A 26,580-nucleotide genomic window follows, 5' to 3' on the forward strand; every position below is an offset into this window, starting at 1 on the left:
CTTTCTGAAGTCGCCCAGCGTCCGAATTTCAGGGGGCACTTGCGCTGCCTCTTTCCTAAAGTGCGTGCGATTCTGGGGGAGGTGCGCGCCGCGGAGCGGAGGCGGGAGAGGGGCAGCGGCCGGCGCCCGCGGGAGGAGCGAGCGGGCGGTGGGCCGACGGCGGGGGAGGCCCGCAGGAGGGGCCGCGAGCCGGAGACCGAGCGCCAGCGCCGCCCGGAGCCGCGGCCAGAGCCAGCAGCCGGCGAGCGGCGGGCGCACGCACCCTGCCGGACCGGCGCCTCCGCCTTCCCGCTGCGAGCGGACCTCGGGCTGCAGGTAAGGAGCGCGGGCGCCGCCCTGCGCCGTGCCAGGTGCACATTCCGACTCCCTGGGCGGTCACCTCGCCGGCTCCCGGGACCCCTCGGCGCCCGGCGTTGTTTCTCGCCGCCCACGGGACCTCCGCCGCCGCTCCACGCTGCACCGGTCGCTTTCTCCCCTTCCCGGGTGGCTCCAGAAACGGCGCGCCCCCGGGCTCCGGGCTCCGGGCGGCGAGCCGGGCTCCGGGAGGCGGGAGGTCCTCCGCCTTGCCCAGGTGCGGGGCCAACACCGACGCGCCTATTTCCCCCCTTCCTCCAGAACACACCCGACTTCCGACGCTGCCCTAACTTTGGGAAGCATATGGACTCTTGAATAAGGTGAATGCACCGCCTTATCTGCACCTAACAGTGGATTGGGGTCCCCCACCCTAAAATACTATGATACGTTCACAAGGTTCACAAGGTTTACTGAATGGCAGCAGCGCTTGAACTTCATCACGGTCTACATACAGCTCTTCCTTGGCCTGGGAGACCCTTGACCCCACCCTGAGGTCCTGATTCCAATCTGAGGGGTGTGTGTGCCCGTCTGTGTCATATTTAAAAAGCACCTCAAATGATGGCAACAACGCCCCCCTCACCCCATATCCACTTGAAAGAGTCCGTGAGGCCCGCATCGGGGAGAGAAGGAGAACCCAGTGTGGCCAAGCCTCATCTGGAAATGTTAGTGTGAGCAGGAATGGGAACGGGCTAGCCAGAACCTCTGGTTGAGGAATTTGATGCAGTATGAGTCGTTCAGAGAGGACAATTTTGGGAAAGGAGGGTTAATAGTCATTTGAAACTCAGATACAGGGTAGGGAGAAATGCCATACTTCTAAGAGACCTGTTTATAGAGTAAGCTTTTACTTTTTACTTCAAAGATATTTTTATTGATGCATATAATTATACATAATAGAAGTAACTTTAAAATATTGATTTAAAAATCTTCAGTGGTGGTGCCTGCTAGGCAAGCACTCTGCCACTGAGCTACACTCTCCTGGCTGAGGCCTGGCAGGGTATGGTGGCACATGCCTGTAATTTCAGCTACTCCGGAGGCTGAGGCAGGAGGATGGCAAATCTGAGGCCAGCCTGGACAACGGAGTGAAACACTGTTTAAGAGAGAGAGAGAGAGAGAGAGAGAGAGAGAGAGAGAGAGAGATCAGGATGTAGCTCAGTGAAAAGGCTTGAGCATGTGTGTATGAGGCACAGGTTCCATCCCCAGTACTCACCCCACCCCACACCCCACACACACAGAGAAGGAAAAAAAAGTCTTCATGTCATCATTCACCACTCCCTTGCCTTCTTGTCAGTTTCAGAACATAGGCCATTGGTGGTTTGTACCTGTTGCTTATTTTAAGGCAAAAGACTCAAATGGACTTATTATTTCTAGGCACCAGGGGGAGGAATGGTTATTTGCAACAAACTCTTCTAACTTGAATTTGAGTCTTCAAATTACATTATATTTACACAAGTGCTGATGTTTCTCCATCTTTTGCTTTGCATATATATGTATCTGCTGCTTTTTGTTGTGTCCATGTATGTACCTGAGCCATTTTAAGTACCTATCAAACCACCAGAAGGTGACTCCTAGGGGAAATAAGTATTGCTGTTTGTCTTTTGGTAAACTGAGGTGAAAGAATGATATTTTAAAATCCTTCGAGATAGGTGTAATAGTTATAATATTAAATCATGTATTTCTTTTTATGAAATGAAATGTCCCTTATGATGATAGGATGATATTCAGTCCTTGCTTTCAAGAATGTTAAGGACAAGTTGGAGACTATAAAGCCTTTTGAACTTTTAAGAAAAGACTCGCTGTCTAGTTATTGAGCCAATGTGATTGTTTTCCTGGCAAACTTTTTCTCCTTTCTAAAATTAACTTTCCCCCAGGAAAAATAGTGCAGATGTACATGATTCAGCCCAACCAAAGCTAGAAAACACTGCATTTGAATTTTTAAAAGTGACCTTAATTCATCCCTATAGATCTGATATTTGCAGCCTCTGCCACAAAACATGCAGAAATACTCATTGCTTGCTGACTTTTGCAAAATGTTGGTTTAATGAGAGTAGTTATGGACAGAGCACAATATTATGTTATAAATTTTATTGGTTTAGGCAAAACTATTATTATTTTCCTAAGGTTTTTGTGTATATGTGTGTACACTGGATCTGGGGCTTAGCATAATTATATACATGTAACACATGTTTTTAATAGGAACAAAAACCCACAATATTTTTCTCTGTGGTGAAACATTGTAAGCATTAGGTTTTGATTACTTTTTTCATGGAAATTTTAATGTGACAGAACTAAGAGCTTCAAGGAAACGATTCCACAAACATCTATTTGGAAAAAGAAGTTTTTTTTTTTTTGTTTTTGTTTTTTAAGCTGTCTGAAGCCCTTGGTCTGCTGAATGCTTAGCCTATGTGGAATACTCCTTTGTGAGTAAGGGTGGTGGATCCAGTTCTGGCAGCCTCAGAGGGCAGATGATTAGACCCTGCCACTCTTGTGCAGACCTTTAATTTAGTCTGTAACTTGATGCTTCACTGACCCCACCACACTCTCCCTGCCATACTAGCTCACAGAGGAATTGCTGGCACTTTGGACTGAATTTTTCCCCTCCCATCAATTAGGACATGTATGCATAGGCTGCAGAATGCAGTTACATTTTTAGCTTAGTAGTCAAAGAAATATCTTTGGCCACAAAGAGAGAAGACTCCCTGTAGCCTGCATCATGAATTGTCTTATTTTATTGTGCTGTGTTAATTTCCCAGTGATTCAATGGTGCAGAAATAAAATTGTCATTGAGCATTAAAATTGGAAGGCATTTTACAAGTCATCTAGATTTTAATCATTTCTTTCTACACATGAATATTGAAATGCTCATCGCCATAATCCAAACTCTGAGAATGGACATTAAATTTTATATCTTTCCAGTTCTTGTAGTAATGAGTATTTTGTTCACTTGAAATGAATTTATATATGAGTTCAATAATGTGGTGATGGCAGCAAAGTATGTTGCAAATTTCAGTTAGATTTCCACCGAAACTCGAAATGTAGCATTACAGGCAATGAAGGTCATTTACAAAGGTGGTGAACTCTTAACATTCTGAATTTTTCATTATACTGGATGCAGACCACTTCAATTGGCTGACAGAAGAATAGGGGTGCACTAAGACATATGAGTGTAAAAAGAAGGAAGGAGTGTGGGTACCGGTATGTGGAGAGCACGGCTTACTGAATCAGCAACATTCAGGAATGGTTAGCTTTCAGACCTGCCCCAAATTTTAGGCTGAAATAATAAGAATAATCATTGGAAATTTTTGCTCTTAAAACTGTACCTTCCCCTTTTATAAGTCCAACTTCTTTTTTTATATATATATTTTTATTTTTTTAGTTATCGGCGGACACAACATCTTTATTTGTATGTGGTACTGAGGATCGAACCCGGGCTGCATGCATGCCAGGCGAGCGCGCTACCGCTTAAGCCACATCCCCAGCCCAAGTCCAACTTCTTGATGCTTCTGTCTTTCAAGATCTTCTGTCTTCCTAAGAAGATCTATCTTCCTAAGAACATAAAAATACTCCTAAGAACATTTTTTCCTAGGAATATTTTCTTTACCATTATGAAAACTTTATGCTCCTATATAGGCACAAGGCAGATTGAATTCAACCTCTAGACATCATACATGATATAGAGAAGTATTCTTGCTTCTACCACAGTTTGCTACCATGTACTGAGATACTTTACATACATTAAGAAAATGTCTTCATCGGCCTAAGAGACAGCCATTATCACCATCTCTGTGTAGATCTGTGATTCAGTGTGACCTTAGCCAAAGGCAATTTCAGTAGAGACACAGGTAAAAACAAGACCAGTGGGATGATTAATGAGTGTAGGATTGGAGAGCATTGTTGAGGGCCCGGGAGGGAGTTCCCGGGGAGTGTGCATGGAGTGCTGGTGGAGTTCGGGCAATAAAGTTTCCTGTTTGAACATACAAGCGCTTTGTGGCGGCTCGGGGATTTGTGCCCAGCCAGACTGCGGCAGAGCATGAGCAGCCAATAAAAAATTTTAAAAAGTGTTTATTCTTCAGGAGTGAAGGGAAAGGTGGAGAAAGGAGAGAGAGGTCAGCAGCTAAGAGATACTCAAATCAGGGTATTCAGATTTGGGTGGGCAGGGATTCAAAGTTTCAAAAACAAGATGGAGACCTACAGAGAGCTGGTTTCAATTTTTTTTTTCATTTAAGGGTATTAAAAGCAATCAACTAATATCATCTTAGAAAAGACAATATTAATATTGAAAAGTTGAATAAATTAAGTTTATGAAAAAGATAGTATCTCAGATTGTAAAGTTTTTCTTAAGAATCGTCTTTTCCCCTGGGTTCCAAGTTCCATCTCCTTCTTTTCTTAAGGTTCTGGCTTCATCAATTGTCTTTTCTCTCAAATATTTTCCATGCCTTCTCTATCATTAGTTTGTGAGCACAGTCCAGTTCCCTATCTTAGAAAATCCTGGGTCAAAATGAGTGAGAACTTGAATGAAAGCAGCATCCGTGGGCATGGGACCATATCCCTAACCCACTGACATTACTCTTCCTCAGAGTTGGCACTTAGACTTATTTTCTGTAGTTGCAGGTTCAGTGTTGCTTAACCGAATTGCTTAAGGCCAGAACTGTTTCAAATTTTGACTCTAAAATATTTTGATATGCGTAATGTGGTAACTTGGAGATGGGATCCAAGTCTAAACATAAGAGTTGCTTATGTTTCGTGTACACCTTATACACACATAATGTAAAAGTAATTTTATGTAACAGTTTAGTGCACTGGTGTTTGACTACAACCCATGAGGTCAGGTATAGAATTCTCCACTTGTGGTGTCCTACCAGTACTCAAAAGCTTCTCATTTTGAAGCTTTTTGGGTTAGGGATGCTCAGCCTGTATAACTGTTGGAAGTTGCTTCCAGGAGTTTGCAAGTCAAGAGAATCTGTGTGTGGTATATATATATATATATATATATATATATATATATATATATATACACACATATACACACACTTACATATGTACATACATATACCTACGCACATACATACGTATGGATGGATATAAATATTTACTGAAAAAATGAAGATGAACCAATTAATAGAAATATGAATATACATGTAATAGGATGTTAGAATGGAACCTTTTCAGTTTCCCTGTTAGCTGTGGCTGAAGACAATAGAGGCCACATTCCAAAGTCAAGAGAAAAAGTCAGCTTTAAGTGCCCACCATGCCAGCCTTCCTTAGATCGTCATGTCTGTCTTGGTCAAGGGAGAATTTTCCCATTGCCTCTTCCTCCCTCACCTTATCCCAGAATGGGGGGGCTGGTATCAGAAATTGGGGTCACCTAAATTAACAATATGGAGAGAGCAGTTCTTTCCATGTCCATCTTTCCTGTACAAGTGGCCAGTGTTCAACAGGCCACAGCTGAAAGAGGAAGAAGTTTAACTGCACATGAAATGGGAATAGTTTGAGGGCTGCGTTAGGTTGGACACACTGATAACAGAACTGGGATTGATATTTAGACTGTGAGTGCCTTGAGAGTCTTTGGCGACTAGAAAGGTCATGACAAGTGTCCTGAATTTAAATCAAAGACAAGGAAATATCCAGCCCCACATAATAAACTTAAAGAGTGCAATAGGGTTCTTCAGAGAAACAGAACAAATACAATATATCTTGCTCTACATGAGGGGATTTATCATGGATGCTGAAAAGTCCCCTGATCTGACTACAAGTCAGAGAACCAGAAAAGCCAGTGGTTTTAATTTTGTTCAGGTTTGAAGACCCAACAACTCCAATATCTGAGGGCAGGAGAGGGTGGGTGTCTTAGCTTAAGAAGAAGAATTCGCCCTTCTACTGCTTTTTTCTTCTCTAGAGCCTTCTAACGGATTAGATGATGCCCCTTTGCTTTGGTGAGGGTGGACCTTCTAGAGACACCCTCATAGACATGCCCAGAGACAATGTTTTACGGCAGTCTGGGTCTTTAGTCCAGGCAAGTCGACACATAGAAGTGATCATCACCAAGAGCAAAGGAGAAAGCAGATGAAGTAATTTTTTGATGATGCCCCACGCACGAGTCCTGCTTGTTCATTATTATGGTCATGGATATCAAATCATCTATGGTTTTCAATGATATGTAACTGAGGAAAGGAGAGAAGGGAAGTACAGAGGTGATTATTGTAAGAATCAAATTTATTTCACCGAAATGTCACAGTAGCTATTTGTGTTTCATAAAATGATGCTAGGAGCATATTAATTAATCAATTTAAATACACATTAGGTAATTTTAAAATGAGGTTTACAATCTGTTCCACAGCTGGGGAAATGATCTGAGATATTGCCTGTGTGTAATAAGCACACAAGACATTTTACTCTTTCTGCTTTCAGAGAAGCACAAAAGCAATAAATGGCTAAGATTAATTGTTCACATTTATATTCTGTCACTGATCAATTAAAAAGAAGTGTTCCTGTAAAAAAATAAAGATGATGACCATAAGCCAATAAACTCTAGAACAAACAAGACTGCTGATGGATTTATCTTTTCAGCATTTGGGAATTTTAAAAGGGCTTCAAACTTTTAGCTTCCAGATTATCTTCCAAGAATCTGTAATGTTATTCAATCAAAGTCTTTTAATGGTAAAAGAGTGACAAGGGGACAATCCAATTAACATTTCTTCAAAATATATATATATATACAATGTGTGGGGTGTGTGTGTGTGTGTGTGTGTGTGTGTGTGTGTGTGTGATCATAGGCAAAAATAAAACAAATAACATTTTTATTACTGTGTTCCTAAAATTTGAAAAGACTACTTGAAAAGTACATGTGAGTCACACATGAAACATTTACAATGACAGAGAACAAAAACAACTTATTCCATGAAAGTAGAATTTTGAACCCAGAGGTAGGACATGGGATTGGCCTGAAAGAATGGATGAGTTGGCATGGAGACTGGCCCAGTCCTCTGCGGTCCTTGCTGTGCCTCAGGATCCCCAGGGTGATGCTGTGTTGCTGAATTGCTCTTTTAAATGTGGTGTGCAGTTCCATGGTGTAGGTATAAGCAAGAGTGCTAGAAGCGGACTACCAGTAAGGCTGTGACCTTGGAATTGTCATTTACTATTGCTGTTTCCCTGTAGCCCAATTCTGTGGTCTCCCAAACAGTCTCACCTGCTGGTGTGCTGTAACAGTGGGTCCCCTGGAGTGAGGGTGACACTGGTGACGATGGTGGAATGGCTATTCTGGTGTTGTTTCATCAGCTCTGTTAAAGCCAATTGGAAAGAGATTCTCCTGCTGATTTGGAGGAAGCAAGATGTCGTGGGAGAGCCCAGAGACTAGGACTTTAGGGCAGCCACTAAATTTGTGGTGAGTTGTTTCATGATATAGAAACTAATTCATCCCCTTTTTCTCCAGCCCATATTCTCAGAGTTATCATTAGCACATCCTGGAAATTCTCATTCTGTCCTTGTGACTCTTAACTTCTTGTATTTTCCATAAATTTTATTCCTCTGCATTGTGCCCTGGGTTTCTTTAGGTTTATCATTAATTTTGTGAATTCTCTCTTCAGCTGACAATATCGATCAGCTTCTGCTTTGATAAAAAATGTTCTAAATAACCTTGAAACACCAGTGGCTTATAACAAAACTTATTTCTCACTCCAGATTGCACTATCAGTGGCTGCAGGTTGAGTGCAGTGTATCTGCTCCAAATGTGGATCAAGTCCAGTTGATCCTGTGCACCTTCTCAGGACAGGGCCCCTGTTAGGATGGGAGGTTCTTGTGGTGCACCCAGGCTGGCAAAACTTCCTGTGGCCTCTGCTTATGATGGCTAACCCAAGACAGTAGCCAAGCCAGCATCGGTGAGATGGAGAACTACGTCCCTCCCAAGAGAAGGGGAGAGAGAGACGTTTGAACAACAGTGCCGTCTATCATGATGGCTATTTCTTTTTCATTAGTGATATTTTCAATTCTAGGTCTCTTTTATTTGGTTGTTTTTGAAATCTCCTTGTTCTTTTATTTCATAATGGCTTATTCCTATAGATTCTATTCCATCCCTTATCTTGTCAAACATTTAAAAAACACTAGAGCTAAAGCACAGGGGTCTCTGTGGAGTCATTTCTCATTTGTTTCATCTGCTTGTAAATCTTTCTCGGCGCGGGTCATTGGCCCGCGGGCCTTGCTATCTGGGCTAGTTCATCAACATGGGAACTCCGCGCGGCCCAGTTTGTAGAGGTGTTCCTCTTTGGCAGTTGCCCATCTTGTTCATCAAGGCCTCATGCTTAGTTTGGCTCTGGTTTCCAATCCGGTGTAGTTGGTGTTCACTTGCACGCCTTCGGGGTTCCTTGAGCTTAAGTCTGCCATTTCTCCTGAGTGATTCTTTTTCCTTTTGTAGCCCAGGGCGAGGGGCATGCTTCTGCTCACTTTCTCTTTGGAGAGGCAGGAGTTGTTCAGTGCTCCTCCCTCCTGACTTGACATGAGGTGCTTGCTGCCACCTGCACGTGTCAGGCAGGCCCTAGACCCAGAGGGGACCCCTCATCTTCCTATTTCTGCTGTCTCCAATTCCAAATCAACATTACAGGTTTGGGGTTTCTTTTTTGTTTTGTGTGTGTGGGGGGATTTTCCTTTCTGGCTTTTTGCACAGCTATGCATTTAAAAATATTTAGAGATATTTTGTTCAGAGCTTTATATATAATAGCAGAAAAGGGTATCGAGTGGAGTAGGAATGTTCCCAGCTCAGCATGCCTTACTGACTAGAAGTCCTTAAATTCATTGACCTCCCCCCGCCAATCCTATTTTAATTATTATTGGAATGCATTGGAATTATAGGTTAATTTGGAGGGAATTTACATATGTAAAATATTGAATTTTGTATCTATGAATCTGGTATATATTTCACCATCTTTTTAATATCCTTCTGCAATTTTGCAGTTAAAAGATAGTATATACTTTATGCTAGATTTATTTCCCAGGTTTTATATCTTATTCTTATTTGTTTATTTAGGTACAGGGGATTGAACTCAGGCAGGCTTAACCACTGAGCCACATCTCCATCCCTTTTTAACATTTTATTTAGAGACAGGGTCTCCTCAAGTTGCTTAGGCTCTTGCTAAGTTGCTCAGGTTGCCTTTGAAGTTATGATCCTCCTGCCTCAGCCTCCCAAGCTACAGGGACTATGGATGTGCACCACCTCACCTAGCCCTTATTCCTAAATATTATTCCTGGCTTATTGAATAGCCAGGAGCAAATTAAAATAGTTTTAATTTGCTATTTAATTATTATTATTTAACTTAATTGCCTGGAAAATACAAAGTGACAAACTTACTGGATAATTTATTATTTGTTTCATTTATTAATTTATTTTTATTATTACTTTAAATTTATTTTTTATTTTTTGGTACTGGGGATTGAACCCAGGGGTGCTTTACCACTGAACTGCATCTTCATCCCTTTTCATTTTTTATTCTTTGAGACATGGTCTTGTTAAGTTGGTTAAGGCCTCAGCTAAGGCTGACCTCAAATTTGCTATCCTTCTGCCTCGGCCTTCCATGTATAGGGATTGCTTACCACTATACCTGGCTTCATTTATTATTTATTTCACTTATTAGTCTCGGTATATTGCTCATGAATTTATAATATATATTTATTAAAGTTACCAAGTATGTACATAAAGTAAAACTTTTTTGAAACAAGTCAAATAGAAAAGAGTAACAGGCCAGTAAACTAAATTAATACATAGGTTTTCATTACTTGATGCATGCTGGAGTCAGAATTTGTCAAACCAGAATTTGAAGGAAAGACATGGTGGAACTCGAGCAGACCTGGGTCTGTCACTGGACGGGGGAGCTCAGCTTTAGGCAAAGGACACCAGGGGAGCCAGGTGATCCTCATCGTTGGGGTGTGGTAAGAGTCAACTCAGACACACCAGAAATGTAAATTCCCAAACAGCACTGGGAGGACGGGGTGGACGCTCCGGCCAGAGCCCACTCCCTTCTCTACAAGACTCTCTGTGAGATACAAATCTAACCTGAAAACCTGATCAGGAGCTGTACAGATGGAGACCACGTGTGCTGCTTCTTTCACCACAGTGCCACTGGCGAATCAGTAAATCACTATTGCTTGCAGAGTCTTATTGATTTAAAGGCATAAATCTCTGCTCATTGGCTCCATTTATTAATGTAGAACACTAGCTGGAAAGGACTTGAGAGATTTAGAAGTTACAAACTAAAGGTGTGTGTCAAATCCTTTTGTGGAACATTTTCAAAATACTCATGAAACCTTCTAATTTAGTAGGTCTGGGATGCGGACGGGTATGTGTTTGGCAAAATTCCCTGGGTAATCTGATGTACTCTTCTGGTTAGGAATCATTTCTTTAATCTAACCCTTTAATTGTATAGATGAGAGAGTTTTCTTGGAAGAAAGAAAAGTGCTTCTAATTTAAGATTGCCTTGGTTAACATAGGTAGTTAGCAAATTGAAGTCTTAATGATTCCATTTCCCCAGTTCTTTCTGAGCTCATATTTCACCACCATCAAGTTGTAATTTAGTTTTTGACTTAATGACTTGGGGCTTTAGGTAGACCTTTATTTTCAAAACAAATCTCTGTTTTTCTTTAATGTTGATGAATGAACAATACTCTACATTGTGTTTTGGGTTCAGAAATTGTGAGAAGCTCTTTGATTATAATGATCCAGGCCGTTGTAAACATTTGCAGCCAGGAGGCAGTGACAGAGCTGCTGGGCCTAAAGCTGAACACCACACTGAAGTTTGTACGGTGTCCATAGGACTAAGACTCAGCCCTAGCCAGGAAAACGATTTTTAAAGACCCACCAAGTTTGTTTTATGTAAAAAAAAAAAATGTCGAAAAAAAATGAACAGCATATATAATTCATGACCTGGTGTCATTTCCTGCCCCGGACATTTTTTTAAAAATATTTATTTTTTAGTTGTAGTTGGACACAGTATCTCTATTTTTATTTACTTTCATGTAATGCTGAGGACCGAACCCAGGGTCTCACACGTTCTAGGTAAGTGCTCTACCACTGAACCACAACCCCAGCCCTGCTCTGGACATATTTAATGACTCCTCCTCCTCCTCCTCCTCCTCCTCTTCCTCATCGTCTTCTTCTTCTTCTTTTGTATTTATTTATTTATATTTGTTCTAATTAGTTATACATGGCATAGAATGCATTTTGACACAACATACATAAACAAAGAATGATTCTCCCTCGTCTGGTTGTATATGATATAAGTTACACAGGTCATATAATCATATATGCACATAGGGTAATAATGTCTGATTCATTCTACTATCATTCCTGCCCTCACACCCTCTCCCAGCTTTCACTCCCTCTGTTTAGTCCAGAATACCACTATTTTTCATCCCCCACACCCCCACATTGTGAAGTAGCATCTGCATATCAAAGAAAACATTTGGCTTTTGGTTCTTTGGGATTGGTTTATTTCGCATGGCATAATATTCTCTAGTTCCATCCATTCATTGGCAAATGCTTTAATTTCATTCTTCTTTAAGGCTGAGTAATATTCCTGTGTGTGTGAGTGTGTGCGTATCACAGTTTCTTTATTCATCTATTGAAGGGCACCTAGGTTGGTTCCATAGTTTAGCTATGTGAATTGAGCTGCTATAAATATTGATGTGGCTGTGTCACTGTAATATGCTGATTTTAAGTCCTTTGGGTATAAACCTAGGAGTGGAATGACTGGGTCAAATGGTGGTTCCATTCCAAGTTTTCTAAAGACTCTCCATACTGCTTTCCAGAGTGGTTGCACCAATTTGCAGTCCTACCAGCAGTGTATGAGTGTACCGTTTCCCCACATCCTTGTCCACATTTATTCTTGCTTGTATTCTTGATGATTGCCATTCTGACTGGAGTGAGATGGAATCTCAATGTGGTTTTGTTGTGCATTTCTCTAATTGCTAGAGATGCTGAACATTGTTTCATATATTTGTTAATTAATATAAAGTTGACTTTTTCAGATGGGTAAAGCAGGCTTCTGTGGGCACCTGCAAAGCAAGAGTGTTCTTTCACAGAGAAGTCTGTCATTTGTGTAAGAGGAAGGAAAGTAGTTGATTTTAAACTTAGTTCCGACTATCTACCCTAGTTGAGTAGTAACTAACCAACACTCTTTTTTTCCCCCTACTCACTAGGTCCCCAATTCAGCTTTATTCACAGCACAGGTTAAGATATTTAGTAATATGGGATCTGAATAAAGTATTTTAGGTTTAGGTGACTTGCTTCATAATCTTCCTTTTATTAGGAGGTAAAGGGAGACTTCATTTAAAGAGAGCCATATTTCTAATTTCACGTGTTCCTTTCTCAAAGAGGAATATATACCATTCTATTTCCATATTACATAAAAACAAAACCATTTTTTCCTATAAAGATTAGAGGAATATATACCATTCTATTTCCATATTACATAAAAACAAAACCATTTTTTCCTATAAAGATTAGTCTGGGGCTGGGTTGTTGCTGAGTGGTAGAGTGCTCACTGAGCCCATGCGAGGCCCTGGGTTTGATCCTCAGCACTACATAAAATAAATAAATAAAAATAAAGGCATTGTGACCGACTACAACTGAAAAATAAAATATTAAAAAAAACCAATCTGAATTCCCAGGGTGGTAGGTCATGTCTGTAATCCCAGCTGCCCAGGAGGCTGAGGCAGGAGGATCATGAGTTCAAAGGCAGCTTCAGCAATTTAGCAAGGCCCTAGAGCCCTTGGTGGGACCCTGTCCTTAAATAAAATATAAAAAATGGTTGAGGATGTGGCTCAGTGGTTAAGCCCCCCTGGGTTCAATTCCTAATACCAAAAAACAAAAACAAAAAAACGTCTGAGTGATTAGGAGTAAATATGAGTGCGCCCATGTCTCAGCTGATTGAACAGAATGACCTCTGTTCAGGTGAGGTGGGTGTTATGCACTGATTTTTGTAAGGAAAAGGTACAAGGCTGCATTACTGTCTGGTAGAATGTAGTATTCTCTAGGTCCTGGAAGAAAGGGGTCAAAGAAAAGCAGAGAGAGAAAAAAATAACCAAAAGGTTATGCACCTAAACATAGTAATACAGAGTCATGTCCAGAGTGAACCTAGGACTTTTGCCTTGACTGGGGAAACTACTTCTAGATGTTGACTGAGTCTCTGGAGTAAGCTCTACACAGGCACCATGCTGTGCTTCCTTGAACTAGTAGAGATGCTCTGCTTCTTTGACTCTTAAACAGCAGCAGCAACAAAAAAATAAAGGAACACAAAAGCAAAACCCCTGCAATCAATAGATCATCGTTATCATTTTGGTGGGTAGGGTTTTTTGAAACTACATTTTTTCATATTTGAACGTCGCCTTTTTTTTTTTTTAACTGGGGGTTGAACCCAGAATGCTTTACCACTGAGCCGCAACCTCAACTCTTTTTATTTATTTATTTATTTATTTATTTATTTATTTATTTAAAGAGACAGTGAGAGATGGGGGGGGACAGAGAGAGAGAGAGAGAGAATTTTAACATTTATTTATTTTTTCTTAGTTCTTGGTGGACACAACATCTTCGTTTGTATGTGGTGCCGAGGATCGAACCCGGGCCGCATGCATGCTAAGCCAGCGCGCTACGGCTTGAGCCACATCCCCAGCCCCTTATTTTTGATTTAGATACAAGGTCTCATTAAGTTGCTTAGGGCCTCCATAAGTTGCTGAGGGCTGGCCTTGAACTTGAGATCCTCCTGTCTCACCTCCCTAATCACTGGAACCACAGGTCTGTGTCACTGTGCCAGGCTGAATATTTCATTTTTAAGAGAAAATATTTTTATTTTAGTATTGATAATGCAACTAGTGAAATTTTTTTCTGTATATACTCTTAAATTTATGTCAGTTAGGGTTACAGCTCTTATAAAACTAGACAGGCTGGGTGTGGTGGCACATGCCGTAATCCCAGTGGCTAGGGAGTTTGAGGCAGGAGGATTGTGAGTTCAAAGCCAGCCTCAACAAAAGCAAGGTGCTAAGCAACTCAGTGAAACCCTGTCTCTAAGTAAAAAACAAACTAGGGCTCAGTGGTCGAGTGTCCCTGTTTAATCCCTGGTACTCCTCCCACTGCACCCCTCTGCAAAAAAAGTAATTAAAAAAAAAATAAAAGACTAGACAGGACCTCAGAAGCTATCTAGACTCATCCATGACTTTGCAAATGAGGAAACTGTACAGGACTCCCTGGGGCCACCAGTTAGATGGTGGCTAAACAAAGCCTTTGCTGGACGTTGGGTTCTTAGTCCAGCAAAGTTTCTCATGCTATAGGATTAAAGAAAGTGGGTACTTAATTAACTGCTGTGTGTCCAGAGACCGTTGGTATTCAATTTTTCGTATTTCAGACATACATGGTGCAGTAGTCATGTCTGCTGGTTTTCAAGTATTCCTGGCTTTCTGACAGCACATTTCCTGACCCCCTATGACTAGTGTGACCAACAATTTTTGCAAGGAGAATGGTGCCACTTCTGAGTAAGAGTCTTTTAGATTTTTAATTTGCAAAAATTGGATCTACTTATGGATTTACTTATGTACAATGTGATGTTTCTCTTTTTGACAAATCTTGAGGTGCACACAAATATAAAGTACTTTCTCAGATGGTAAAGAAGCCTCTGCAGACAATTGGAAAGCAAGCGTGCCCTTCTCTTGTGTTGAATGGTAGGAGGAAATCCCACAGAGAAGTCCATCATCTGTGTAAGAAAAAAGAAGGCAGTTAATTTTAACCCCAGTTCAGTTGACTGGCTTCCTTCCTTCCTTCCTTCCTTCCTTCCTTCCTTCCTTCCTTCCTTCCTTCCTTCCTTCCTCCCTCCCTCCCTCCCTCCCTCCCTCCTTCCATCTCATTACATTGCCCAGGCTGGCTCTGAAGTCCTGAGCTCCAGAGATCTTCCTGCTGCAGCCTCCTGAGCTGCTGGGACGACAGGCACACCCACCGCATCCAGCTTGATGTGATGTTTGATATCTGTGTGCACTGTGGAATGGCTGGGTCAGGCTTATTAACATGCTTGAGCAGGAATTCTTAATTCACGCTGTGAGACTCTCTGGGGATTGTTTGTAACCCCTGATTACAAACCTGCCAAAGAGTGTTTTCTTGAAAGAATGAAAATGCTTCTAATTTAAGCTATAGTCTTAAAGGGTAATGAAGAGTCTAGGCAACACATTTGGCATTTTAGAGCTGAAGAGTAATTTTTTTTTCTCATTTTGGTGTTACATTTCTGTATTATTATCTTGATTCTTCACTCTTTAAAAATGATCACCTGTGTTTTTTTTTTAAAAAAAAAACTATGCAAGGAATGACTGTTATGACCAATCTCAAAAGATTTGAACTATTGTTATTTTAAGTTATAGTTACAATTCAGTAAATAAATTGAAGAGTCAAGGAATCTGGGTCTTGGTTTTCTTCTTGTCACTGCATGACCTTCAACCTGGTTGGGTCTTAGGACACTCACTTGTCTATAAATAGGTGTTGAAACAGATCATCCTGTATATCTTTCTAGCTCTGTTAATCTATAATTCCAGGAAATCAGAGCAATGTGCTTCTAGTTGTTTTGAAGGAGGGAATTCTTTCTTTTTTCTTATTTCTGGTCCTAGGCGTTGAACCCTGGGCTTCAGGCATGGTAAGTACACACTCTACAACTAAGCTGTACCCGAACCCCCGAGTCAGGGATCTTAAACACAATTTTAAAGTATAAGAACTAGACCTAAATATATCTTGGTGCAGCAACTCAAGGAATAGCTGATGATTAAATCATGCAAAACTTGAACTGTCCAGAGAAATGATATGTTGTACTTTTAGTGCTATTTCTTTTGTAATTCTTAAAAATATATCTTTGAGGTTTTTCTGATATTTAGATGCATTTGCCCTATGTTTATGAATTTTTTTCTTCTCTAACATTCAAGAAGTGTTTCCCAGGGGTGTAGTGGAACTGTGCCTCTATTGTGTTTGGCTTGTTTTTTCAGTCTAACCATGGTTTCTTACAGTGGTGTGAATGGCGAGATCTTCCTGTTTTTTCATGACATTTGTCGACTTCATCTCCCTGAGTTCTAAGACCTTAGAAAACATTGGCAGCTCGGCACTAGCTTCTCTTTTTGATGGAAGTACAACCATGGCTGCATTCACAGTTCAGCTCTCAGATCTGTTAGAATGTTTTGTTTGCAGTCAACTTTGGAAGGAAGGCTCAGGAACAAAGCCCTAATGGTGGAAGTGGTGTCACTGGGTTTTTGCTTTGGCTTTTTAAAAAATTTTTTATTATTTATTTTAATTAGTTAGACATGACAGTAGAATGCATTTACGCACTTTGATAGATCATACATAGATGGGATATAATTTCTCATTTTTCTGAGTGCACATGTTGCATAATCACATTGGTCATGCAGTCACATATATACATACAGTAATAATGTCTGTTTCATTCTACTATCTTACCTGTTTCATTCTACTATCTTACCTATCCCCACACCCCTCCGGGATGTGGGGATAGGTAAGATAGTACCTATCCCCACACCCTTCCCTGTACCTAATCTAAGGTAATGCTATTCTTCCGTAGTGCCCCCCACCTTATTGTGAACTAATATCTGCATATTAGAGAAAACATTCGGCCTTTGGTTTTGTGGGATTGGCTTATTTTGCTTAGCATGATATTTTCCAACTCCAACTATTTACTGGCAAATTTCATAATTTTACTCTTCTTTAAAGCTGAGTAATATTCCATTGAGTATATAATACCACAATTTCTTTTATCCATTCATCTATTGAGGGACACCTAGGTTGGTTCCATCGTCTAGCTATTGTGAATTGAGCTGTTATAAACTGATGTGGCAGTGTCACTATAGTATGCTGATTTTATTTCTGTTTTCTCAGAGCCAAAAACAAACTGGCTATTGGAGTCTCAAAGCCAATAGCCAGAGGTATATGTCTAAATGATATTAATGTTTCCAGGTATGATGGCCAACTCCTATAATCCCAATGATTTAGGAGGCTGAGGCAGAGCATTGCAAGTTTGAGGCCAACCTCAACAACTTAGCAAGATTTATATCTCAAAGTAAAAAAAAAAGGTAGGGGGGTGCTGGGGATGTGGCTCAGTGTAGGATGCCTTTGGGTTCAGTTCCCAGCAACCAAAACAAACAAACAAACAAACAAATAAATAAAAATTTCATTTCTATCCTAAAATGATTGGTAAATCTGCTAAATGATCTGTAAAAGCCAGTCCAGTGTTTGCTTTTTTGTCCAGTGGACACTGTGCTGAATTCTTTGTTTTTTTCACACTTAACTCTTTGTACTAACATGGTCAGCATAATCCTCTATCTGATGGAGTTGTTAACTGATAGAGAACGTTACTCATACTGATTGCCATTCTCCTTGATCTCCTTGGTTGTAAAATAAACTTTCATAGAATCAGAAACTGCCTTAAAATATAAATCTACTCAAGTATACTGAGCACTTTGTTTTAATTCAAGGCAAATAAAATGCTCTTTATGTAAAATGAATTTTTAAGAAAGTAGAGGTGTGACATTTTGACTGGTGTTACCTATTTTGCATTCCTAAAATATTTTCATTTTCTGCCTCATCTGAATCTTATATATAAAGAGTTTCAGTGCAGTTATCCCAAGAAATAAAAATAACCTAGAATGAATACAAACATTATTTAGTCACGCTTCTTACTGAACTTCAAGACCCGTGTACAAAAGTACCATTCAATACCTTAAAAAGCTGGTAGTGGTGATCTTAGAGCTGAGAATCATAGCGTCTTTGGCTAGTCATCCTGCCTGACCTTGAACATTGGCTACTATAGTGTGGAGCAGTGTTGGAGAAGGTGATTCAGTGTCCCCAGATTTCAGTTGACACTCAGGAATGCACTAGCTCCCGAGGCCAAGGTAAGGCACTGTAAGTCTTCTGTCTATTTGTGAACCACACTCCTGGGGTCTCTGGATAGGGGTGAGAAATGTTACTGACTCCTTTTATGCCAGCAAGCTCACAGCACTCAGCCCAACTAACCCAGAATCCACATGTTGCTACTTGGGTGGCTTAATTCCTAAGGAAGGTGAATGGGTGGGATGCAGTAACAGAGAATGTTCTGAACATGCTCAAGTTTGATGGGATGAGAGATATGTGCATTTCACAGGATTATTTTTAGTGGAACACTTGCTATTCTAGATATTCTTTCTTAGCCTTCTAAAAACAAGTAGTGTTTTGCTATCGTAGCCATTTCTCAAAGTCCAACAGACAATAATGTTAAGAAAATCCTAATAATTACATTAAGCATTCCGTTGCTACAGCTATAAGTTTTCTCTTACCTCATCAACTATTCACAAAGAGAATGAACGCTGTTCTCATGGTACTTAGCGTTTGAGATAAGTGTAAACCTTTCTCATTCACACTTTGGAGGTTTTACAGCACATTTAAGTAACTGTACCTAGCATGCCTCAGGGAAATGTTGACAATAATAGGTCTGCTATTTGGGGAAAAAAATTGTTTGAGCTCATCAAAGTAAAAGCAAATCAAAAAGCAAGGAAAATATTTTTCTTGCATAAGTGTCCTAGGAACTCATCTATGTTGGGCTCCAAGGGCAAGAGCGAGCCACATTTCCTGACTGAGTGTGGGGTGCCAGCCAGCATCAGCTGCTGCCACTAAGTGTCAGTTATGCAGGGTCCCTGACCCTTTTCCATTTTCAGAGCAAGAATAGAACTAATTGTAGCATCAGGATGCAATGCATTCTAAAATATATTTACTCTGAAACAGTAACCTCTTTCACATCCTGAAAAATAACCGAAAAGGACATGATTTTTGTTACTTAGAATATTTTTGACGTTGGATTTGAAACTCTACACTTCAAATGTGCTGAAAAAAAATATAGTTCAAAAAATTAGATCTGTATATAATTCAAATAGTTTAATAGTGAACTCCATGAGACCACTTACATTCTTTACTCCAGTGGAATTGTGCGGTATTAACTTATATTTACAATAAGTCAACCAATTTTAGAAAGCATTTCCAATGATGGTATTTGTCATAATGGCATTGTATCTGGAGCCACGTCTGGTCCTTGATCAAATCATGAACTTGGTAAAGTTTGCATCTCTTTTCTTCATTTTCTTTCTTCTTTAAGTTTTCTCTACTGCTCCAAAGCTCTTGCCATCATTTTAATAAATTCCCTGGGTTGGACAAACTCCCTCTTTAACAATGTAAAAACAAACAAACAAACAAACAAACAAACAAAAAACCCCCTGATCTTCAAAAAGATTCTAAAAGGATGCATGTTTGTCTAATTAATCAAAAACTAATAAGAAGCAGTCATAGGAACCTCTAACTTTGTTCCTGGACTGATTTCATCTGACAAGAGGAAGTTTCCTAGTTTCAGCAGGACTTGGAACCCCGTGATCTGGGTCTCGGTTCTGGCTCAGTTACATTCCCAGCATTCCATCTTTCTAAGCTTCATTTTGTATCTATTGCTTGGGGACAGCCACGAGCCCATGAGATGGTGCACACAGAAGAGTTTTGTAAAGCACGAAGCTCCCTAACTCAGGGGTTTATAAGCATTGCTTTAAAATCACGCAGGCATGGCTGGGGTTGTAGCTCAGTGGTAGAGCGCTTGCCTTGCATGTGTGAAGCACTGGGTTCGACCCTCGGCACCACATAAAAATAAATAAATAAAATAGAGATATTGTGTCTATCTACAACTAAAAAATATTTTTAAAAAATCATGCAGGGAACTCTAAACAGGAAGTCAGAAGCCTGTGTTCAGTCTGTGTGGGTCAGCTGTCTATTATTATAACAAATACCCGAGAGAATCAACGTATGAAGAGAAAATGTTGATTTTGCCTCACAGATTTGGAGCTTTCAGTCCACTATCACTTGGCCCCATTGCCTTTGGGCTGCACATCACGGCAGGACATGGGGTGAACGGAGCTGTTCATCTCACGGCCAGGAAGCAAAAGAGAGCAGGGAGTGACCAGGACCCAATCATATTCCTGAAGACACCCCAGTGCCTAGAGGCCTTCCCTAGGCCCCACCTCTTAAAGGTTCCACCCCCCGACAGCAGCACCCCCCTGAGGACCAAGCCTTTACCATGTGGGCCTTTGGGGGACAGCTATCCCCACCATAGCTGTCCTGCTTTGCTACTCCCTCCCCCTGAGACCTGAGGAAAACCTCTCACCATGCCAGACCTGTTTCCTCTCCATAAAAGCCTGCAGGTGGAACCAGAACTTCTCCAAAGTCCCTTTCAATGCAAAGTACTTTACAATCCCATGGATTAATATCATTGGCAAAGAAAATACCGTGACATCTAATACCAGGGGCAGAGAAGGTGCACGGGTTTGGACTAGGAGGTAAGCCGAGGAGTGGAGGAGACAGTGATGGTGGATTAGGAGGGGTTGGTGCTCCCAGAGAAGTGATGATAGAAGCTGTAGGACAAGAGGTGACTGGGGTCCGTCTGGCAGGACCCGTAGGAAGTGAGGCATTAGTTTATGTGGGCCCACAGCTGTGGGGTGGAAGGTGCAGGATCCTGGGGAACTAAGATATGAAGATTATTAGACCTTTTTCTCTCATGGGAGATGCTGTGTTGCAGGATCTAAGGCTGCAGAGATCTTAGCAGTCAGCAAACGCAGGGGCGGAGGTGGAGGAGGAGGAGCGGATGATAAGTACATCAAGACAAGGACAACCTCTTTAATTTGTCTCTCCCTTGAATCAGCAGCAGTGAGAGTGGTCAAGTTAAAATGTTAATCAGATGACTTCTTTCTCCCCATTAAATTCTTTAATGGCTTTCCTTGTATTGAGATTACAAATTCCTTATCATTGGCTTTTATGTCCCTGAAGGAATTGGCACTTGCTTTACTCTCTAATCCCCCTACCCCTCTGTTCCACCACCTCTTCCTCTCCAGCCACGGTGGGCAGCTTGGGGCCACCAAGGGGCATGGCTGTCTCTCCACCATCCTCCACAGGTGCTCTCTGTTCTGTGGGAGCTTAGCTTGGCTTCAGACAGGGTTTCTCCACGCCCTGTCTACAGTGCTGTCTGCTTAGTGACCTTCTCCCCCACCACGAGCTAGAATTGTCATGCCCTCCAGTGTCTGAGCAGAGGATCCTTTGTCAGATGACGAACATAGGAAGAGTTGATGTTCTTTTTTCCCTTTTCTCTCCTTTTTCTATCTTTCCTGTACTTACTATTTTGTCTTTCTCTCATTTATTTAAAGTCATACCTTATATAAATTTCTGATTATAAAAGCAGCACCTACCTATGCCCAAAAAGTAACGCTTGAGAATGTAAGGAAGAAAGTGAAGAGCTTTGAAATTCCATCACCCAGAGAAAAACTAGAACTCACATTTTTCTTTTAAAAAACAGATACACATAAAAGCATAAAAAAAATTATATGTAGGGCTGGGGATGTGGCTCAAGCGGTAGCGCGCTCGCCTGGCATCCGCGGGGCGCTGGGTTCAATCCTCAGCACCACATAAAAATAAAAAAAAAAAGATGTGTGTCCACTGAAAACTGAAAAATAAATATTAAAAACTTCTCTCTCTCTCTTAAAAAAAAGTATATGTAACAAGGTGGTACATCAGATGTTTCAACGTATGCATACATTGTATAATGTTTAAATTAGGTTAAATATATCTCCTCAGTCATCTGTCATTTCTTCATGGTAAAAACCATTAAATGTCCTTTCTTCTAGCTTCTTGAGACAGATAGCACATAATTGTTACCTACAGTCACACTCTGTGGAGTAGCAATGGAGCATCTTACTGTAACGTAGCATACATTAATATTTTATTCCATATGCTTCTAAAGCTTTTCAGTGCAGATGAAAAATGTGAGATGGGTTCTGACTCCTGTGCTTGTATGAGCTTCTTTTTCCACTTAGTAACACACATGTACCATTATATTCTCCTTCTTTTGTCACACTCATTCCCTTTCAATAACAGCTCATAAATGTGGGACTAAAACAAGTAATTACTCATTGTCTTCATTGGAGAGTTGTGAAATCTGGTTTTAATTTTAAAAAGCAGTTGAAAGCAATATTTTTCTTTCCAAAATTTAACAAAACCAAGTTGCTTTTCCCTAAAAAGGCCTTCAATCAATGGAGGCTGTGTAGCCTGCCCAGAGTTTTGCCTTCCATTGACATCAGAACTGTTCTTCTCTGCCTAGGGGTTAGGCCCACCCTGCCTTTCCCAGGCATAATCCAGCATTTATCCTTGGTATAAAAAGTAACTGTTATTCTTGTCTGTCACTGCCAGCACTGCAGAATGGGTGTCTAAATGCCTCCGATTGTGTATTTAGAGAGGCTAACAGCTGCATGTGCTATTTCCACGACTCTAAGATCCACCCAGGATGTGACCATGGAAATGCTTGTCATTTCTTTCTTTCTTTTTTAAATCGGTGAGTGATATGCAGAGGTGAGAACTAGGTGAGAAATTCTTCAACAGATTGTGGGCTTGCCATTTGATATCTAGAGAAAACTGCATTCCTTTGAGAAGCTCTTAGAATGCTAGTCTGCCTGAACTTGGGACAGCCCTACAAAGTGTCTGGGACATTCAAGTAATGTCAGTGTGTTTCCAGAACAGATAAGCAAGCAAATTCCACACTTGTATATACCTATGTACCCCCATGTGCTTATGTATACACATGGGCACCTCACTGCACCAAGGCGCGCAAATACTAACCAACCAGCAAACCACATCCAGATGAAAACCCTCAGCTTTTCCCTTAAAAAAAGCAAATGTGAGGCTGGAGATGTGGCTCAGTGTAGAGCACCTGCCTCGCACGTGTGAGGTGCACCTGCCTCGCACGTGTGAGGTGCTGGGTTCGATCCTCAGCACCACATAAATATAAATAAAGATATTGTGTCCATCTACAACTGAAAAAATATTTTTTAAAAAAAGGAAGACAGAAAATGTGGATCAGTTAAGAGGAAATGGGCAAATCTCTCCCTTCCTTGAAGTGTTATAACTCACAGATGAACCTTCTTTCTGGTTGTTTCTGTGTACTGAGAACCCACCAATAAACACTGGCACTGTCTGGTGATCCTACTAGTCCAGAAATCCTTATTGCATTTTGATAGGCTCAATTTCATGGATTTTCTCAAAACAATTTTCAGTTCAAGTCAGGTACTGTGGTGTATGTCTGTACTCTCAGTGACTTGGGAGGCTGAGACAGGAGGATCACAAGTTTTGAGGCCAGCCTGGACAACTTAGCAGAAACCCTGTCTCAAAATAAAAAAAATATAAAGGGCTGGGAGGTAACTCAGTGGTAGAGCATCCCTAGGTTCAAATCCCAATATGAAAAATAATATAAAAAAAGATCAAAACAAACAACCGAACAAGGAAAAAATATTCAGTTCAAATCCTAATACAAAATGAGATATTAATATCTGTCCTTTTCATATAATAAATTATTTTATGTTCTAGGAATTTTGCATTTGGGAAAGGATGTTTAAAATTAGAATGACTTTTCATGGCTATAAATACTTAAAACGACATCACCACAAGACTGCAACATTGTCTGTTGGTTTTGATGTGTGGCGTTGGCCATGCAGTTAGCATGTTAGCATTTGCATAATTACACGATGTAAGAATATGTTTTAGGCTTGGAAGGATGTAGCAGATGCTGTCCGTGCCCTGCCTTCTTCTTTTAAGGCCTCATTGTGATTCACACTTCTAATGACTAGCATCTGGAAATGCAGGGGCATCGACCCGGCCCCCAGAGGTCCCCCACCAGTGGCTGATGGGAGCAGAAGTAAGATGACGCTGGGTTCTCTCCCTTGGACTAAGTGACGGTGGGGCCTGTTTGTCCTCAGTGTCCTGCTGGAGTTAGGTTCAGGTCAGGTCAATAGGTTACCAATACAGTCTTTATCAACAGTCTTCCATTTCCTGCCCCCCCCTCCCGGATTACAATCAAATTTTTTGATCTCAAATCAAGATTTGGTGGCTTTGTTGGCTCCCTAATCTAAAATAAATGTTTTACCTTCAGGCAACATTTTACTCTGTCATCCTAAGTAGATAAATTAATTTTTTTTGGCTTAATCTACTCTCTATCATGCCCTTTATGTATTTTTCACTATCTGGTAGCACGTATTGCTAATTGTCTACTAGATAATGTCTTTTTTATTAATCTTTTAAAGGGAAAGCTTTCATACATCTGAAACAAGATTGAAACAATTAAAATACAATGAAAGTATCAGAAGAATAAATACGTAGGTTAAACCCAATCATATTGATTCCCAATCTTGATAGTGATGCTTACAGGCAGAGCCGAGCAGAAGACACAGGTACCAAATGCTAAATTTACTGACTGAACTTTTATGTTTATCATTGCTTTTCATAATATCTCCTATATTAGAGGATATCAGAGACTTATACAGAATTTGTAATTTTAGTGCAGACACCAAGTAGTAAGTTGAGAAAGTGATTCAAGCATAGTACCTGTTAAACAGTGTGCTCCTGGTAGACGGTGCTGTTGTTAGGGCCACTGATTGTCCAAACCAGTACACTTTAAAACATGAAGATTGGTGTGGCAATAATACATACAGGAGCCGGGAGTGAGCTCAGCGGTAGGACCTGTGCTTAGTACGTGTATGGCCCTGGATTTAATCTCCAACAGTGCAAAAACCAAAACCAAAACAAAGAAAAAAATAGCTAGAGTTTATTTGTTTTACTATGATTTCTAAATTACATTTTGATGTAAAAATTAGTTTTATTATATGGCTAGGCCTAAAAAATAGTTCCATTTAAAAACTTTTGAAAATGAAATTTTTTTCCTCAAAATAGAAATAACAAATTTTTTTCCTCAAAATAGAAATAAATAGAAATATCCACGTACATTACAATAAAATTCAAACCCTCATATTGTCTTATCAGAATAATGAAAACCACATACAGTAGAGTGACTATTTTTGTTGGTCACATGCTGAGGTTAGTCATATCTGTCTCAATTCATGCCCTTTTCATATAATAAAATTTTCTAACATGAACCGATTTTTAATTTATCATAATGCTTGGAATCTTTTTTGAAGTTGTACTCTGTGAATGAAATTTCACTATTCTGTATTATTTTTATACACCAAAAAATAAAAAAAGGTTTTCCCACCAGTAGATACATTCCAAAGAGCAATTATAGAATTTCCAGTTTTAATCGTGGAGCCTCGTGTGGCTGTAATTCCAGAGCTGGGGAGGCTGAGGCAGGAGGATCTCGAGTTCAAAGCTAACCTCAGCAAAAGCAAGGCGCTAAGCAACTCAGTAAGATCCTGTTTCTAAATGAAGTACAAAATAGGGCGGGGATGTGGCTCAGTGGTCAAATCAATCCCTGGTACCAAAAAAAAAGAAGAAAAAAAAATTAATCTTGGACGCGATTTGAATGTTTGTTATTCAGACTTTCACTTCTTCCTTTACCATGGCTGGGAAGTTTCAGTGCCTTCTTCTTTGCAAGTTTTGTTTTCCATAACTACAATTCTCCAGAAAGCCTCAAAAGCAGAAGTGTTTTTTCAGGCTCTGTGAATTCTTTGATTAAAATCTCTAATTTATATTGGTCATAATGCATCTCAAATCTAAAGGACTCATTAATAGAAATGTTAAGTATCATCGACAGACAGGCGGATGTGCTGAGTAGTTCCAGTCGATGATGGGCGACAGAGAAGTTTCTGAAGACTAAAGTTTACTTAACTTTTTAAGTTCAACACCAACTTTATCACATAAATTTTACAGTAATATCATCTAGTATATTCAGAATTTTTAAATGTTAACAAGTGCAGCTTAGAATGATTGCAGTTGGTACTCTATTTCAGTTTCCTTTAATTAAATTATGACTTGCTTATACTCTAATTCCAATTATACTTCTGCTTCATGTCTTAATTCAAAAATTAGAAATCTAAGTTTGTTTATTTTTAGAAATATTTTTATTTTTGTTTATTTTTTTATGTGGTGCTGAGGACCGAACCCAGGGCCTCACGGTGAGGGGCAAGCACTCTAACACTGAGCTGCAACTCCAGCCTCCAGAAATCTAAATTTAGTGAGATGTTATTTTTTTGTGTGTGGACACCGTGTTCCACCAAGTTCCCCCCGACCCCTGCCCAGGTGCTAGGGGTTGAACCTAGGCTCTCCTGCATTCCAGGCAAGCACTGTACCACCGAGTTAGACTGTAGCCCTTAAATGTTGAACTCTTATCAGATTCAGAGTAATGTCAGATGTTTCATCTCAAATGAACCAATTATCCAAAA

At 40.4% G+C, this 26,580-nt stretch overlaps 1 protein-coding gene across 1 annotated transcript in view; it reads left to right on the forward strand.

The window, feature by feature from the left end:
- Window positions 1-291: 291 nt before the first annotated feature.
- Rnf144b (ring finger protein 144B) overlaps window positions 292-26,580 on the forward strand; it is a 156,460-nt gene continuing 130,171 nt past the window's right edge. Inside the window, exon 1 of the mRNA XM_078020587.1 lies at window positions 292-315. The gene's annotated coding sequence lies outside the window, so the exon portion shown is untranslated. The remainder of the gene's footprint in view (window positions 316-26,580) is intronic.

Source organism: Ictidomys tridecemlineatus, chromosome 8, assembly GCF_052094955.1.
Source record: "Ictidomys tridecemlineatus isolate mIctTri1 chromosome 8, mIctTri1.hap1, whole genome shotgun sequence".
Taxonomy (NCBI): domain Eukaryota; kingdom Metazoa; phylum Chordata; class Mammalia; order Rodentia; family Sciuridae; genus Ictidomys; species Ictidomys tridecemlineatus.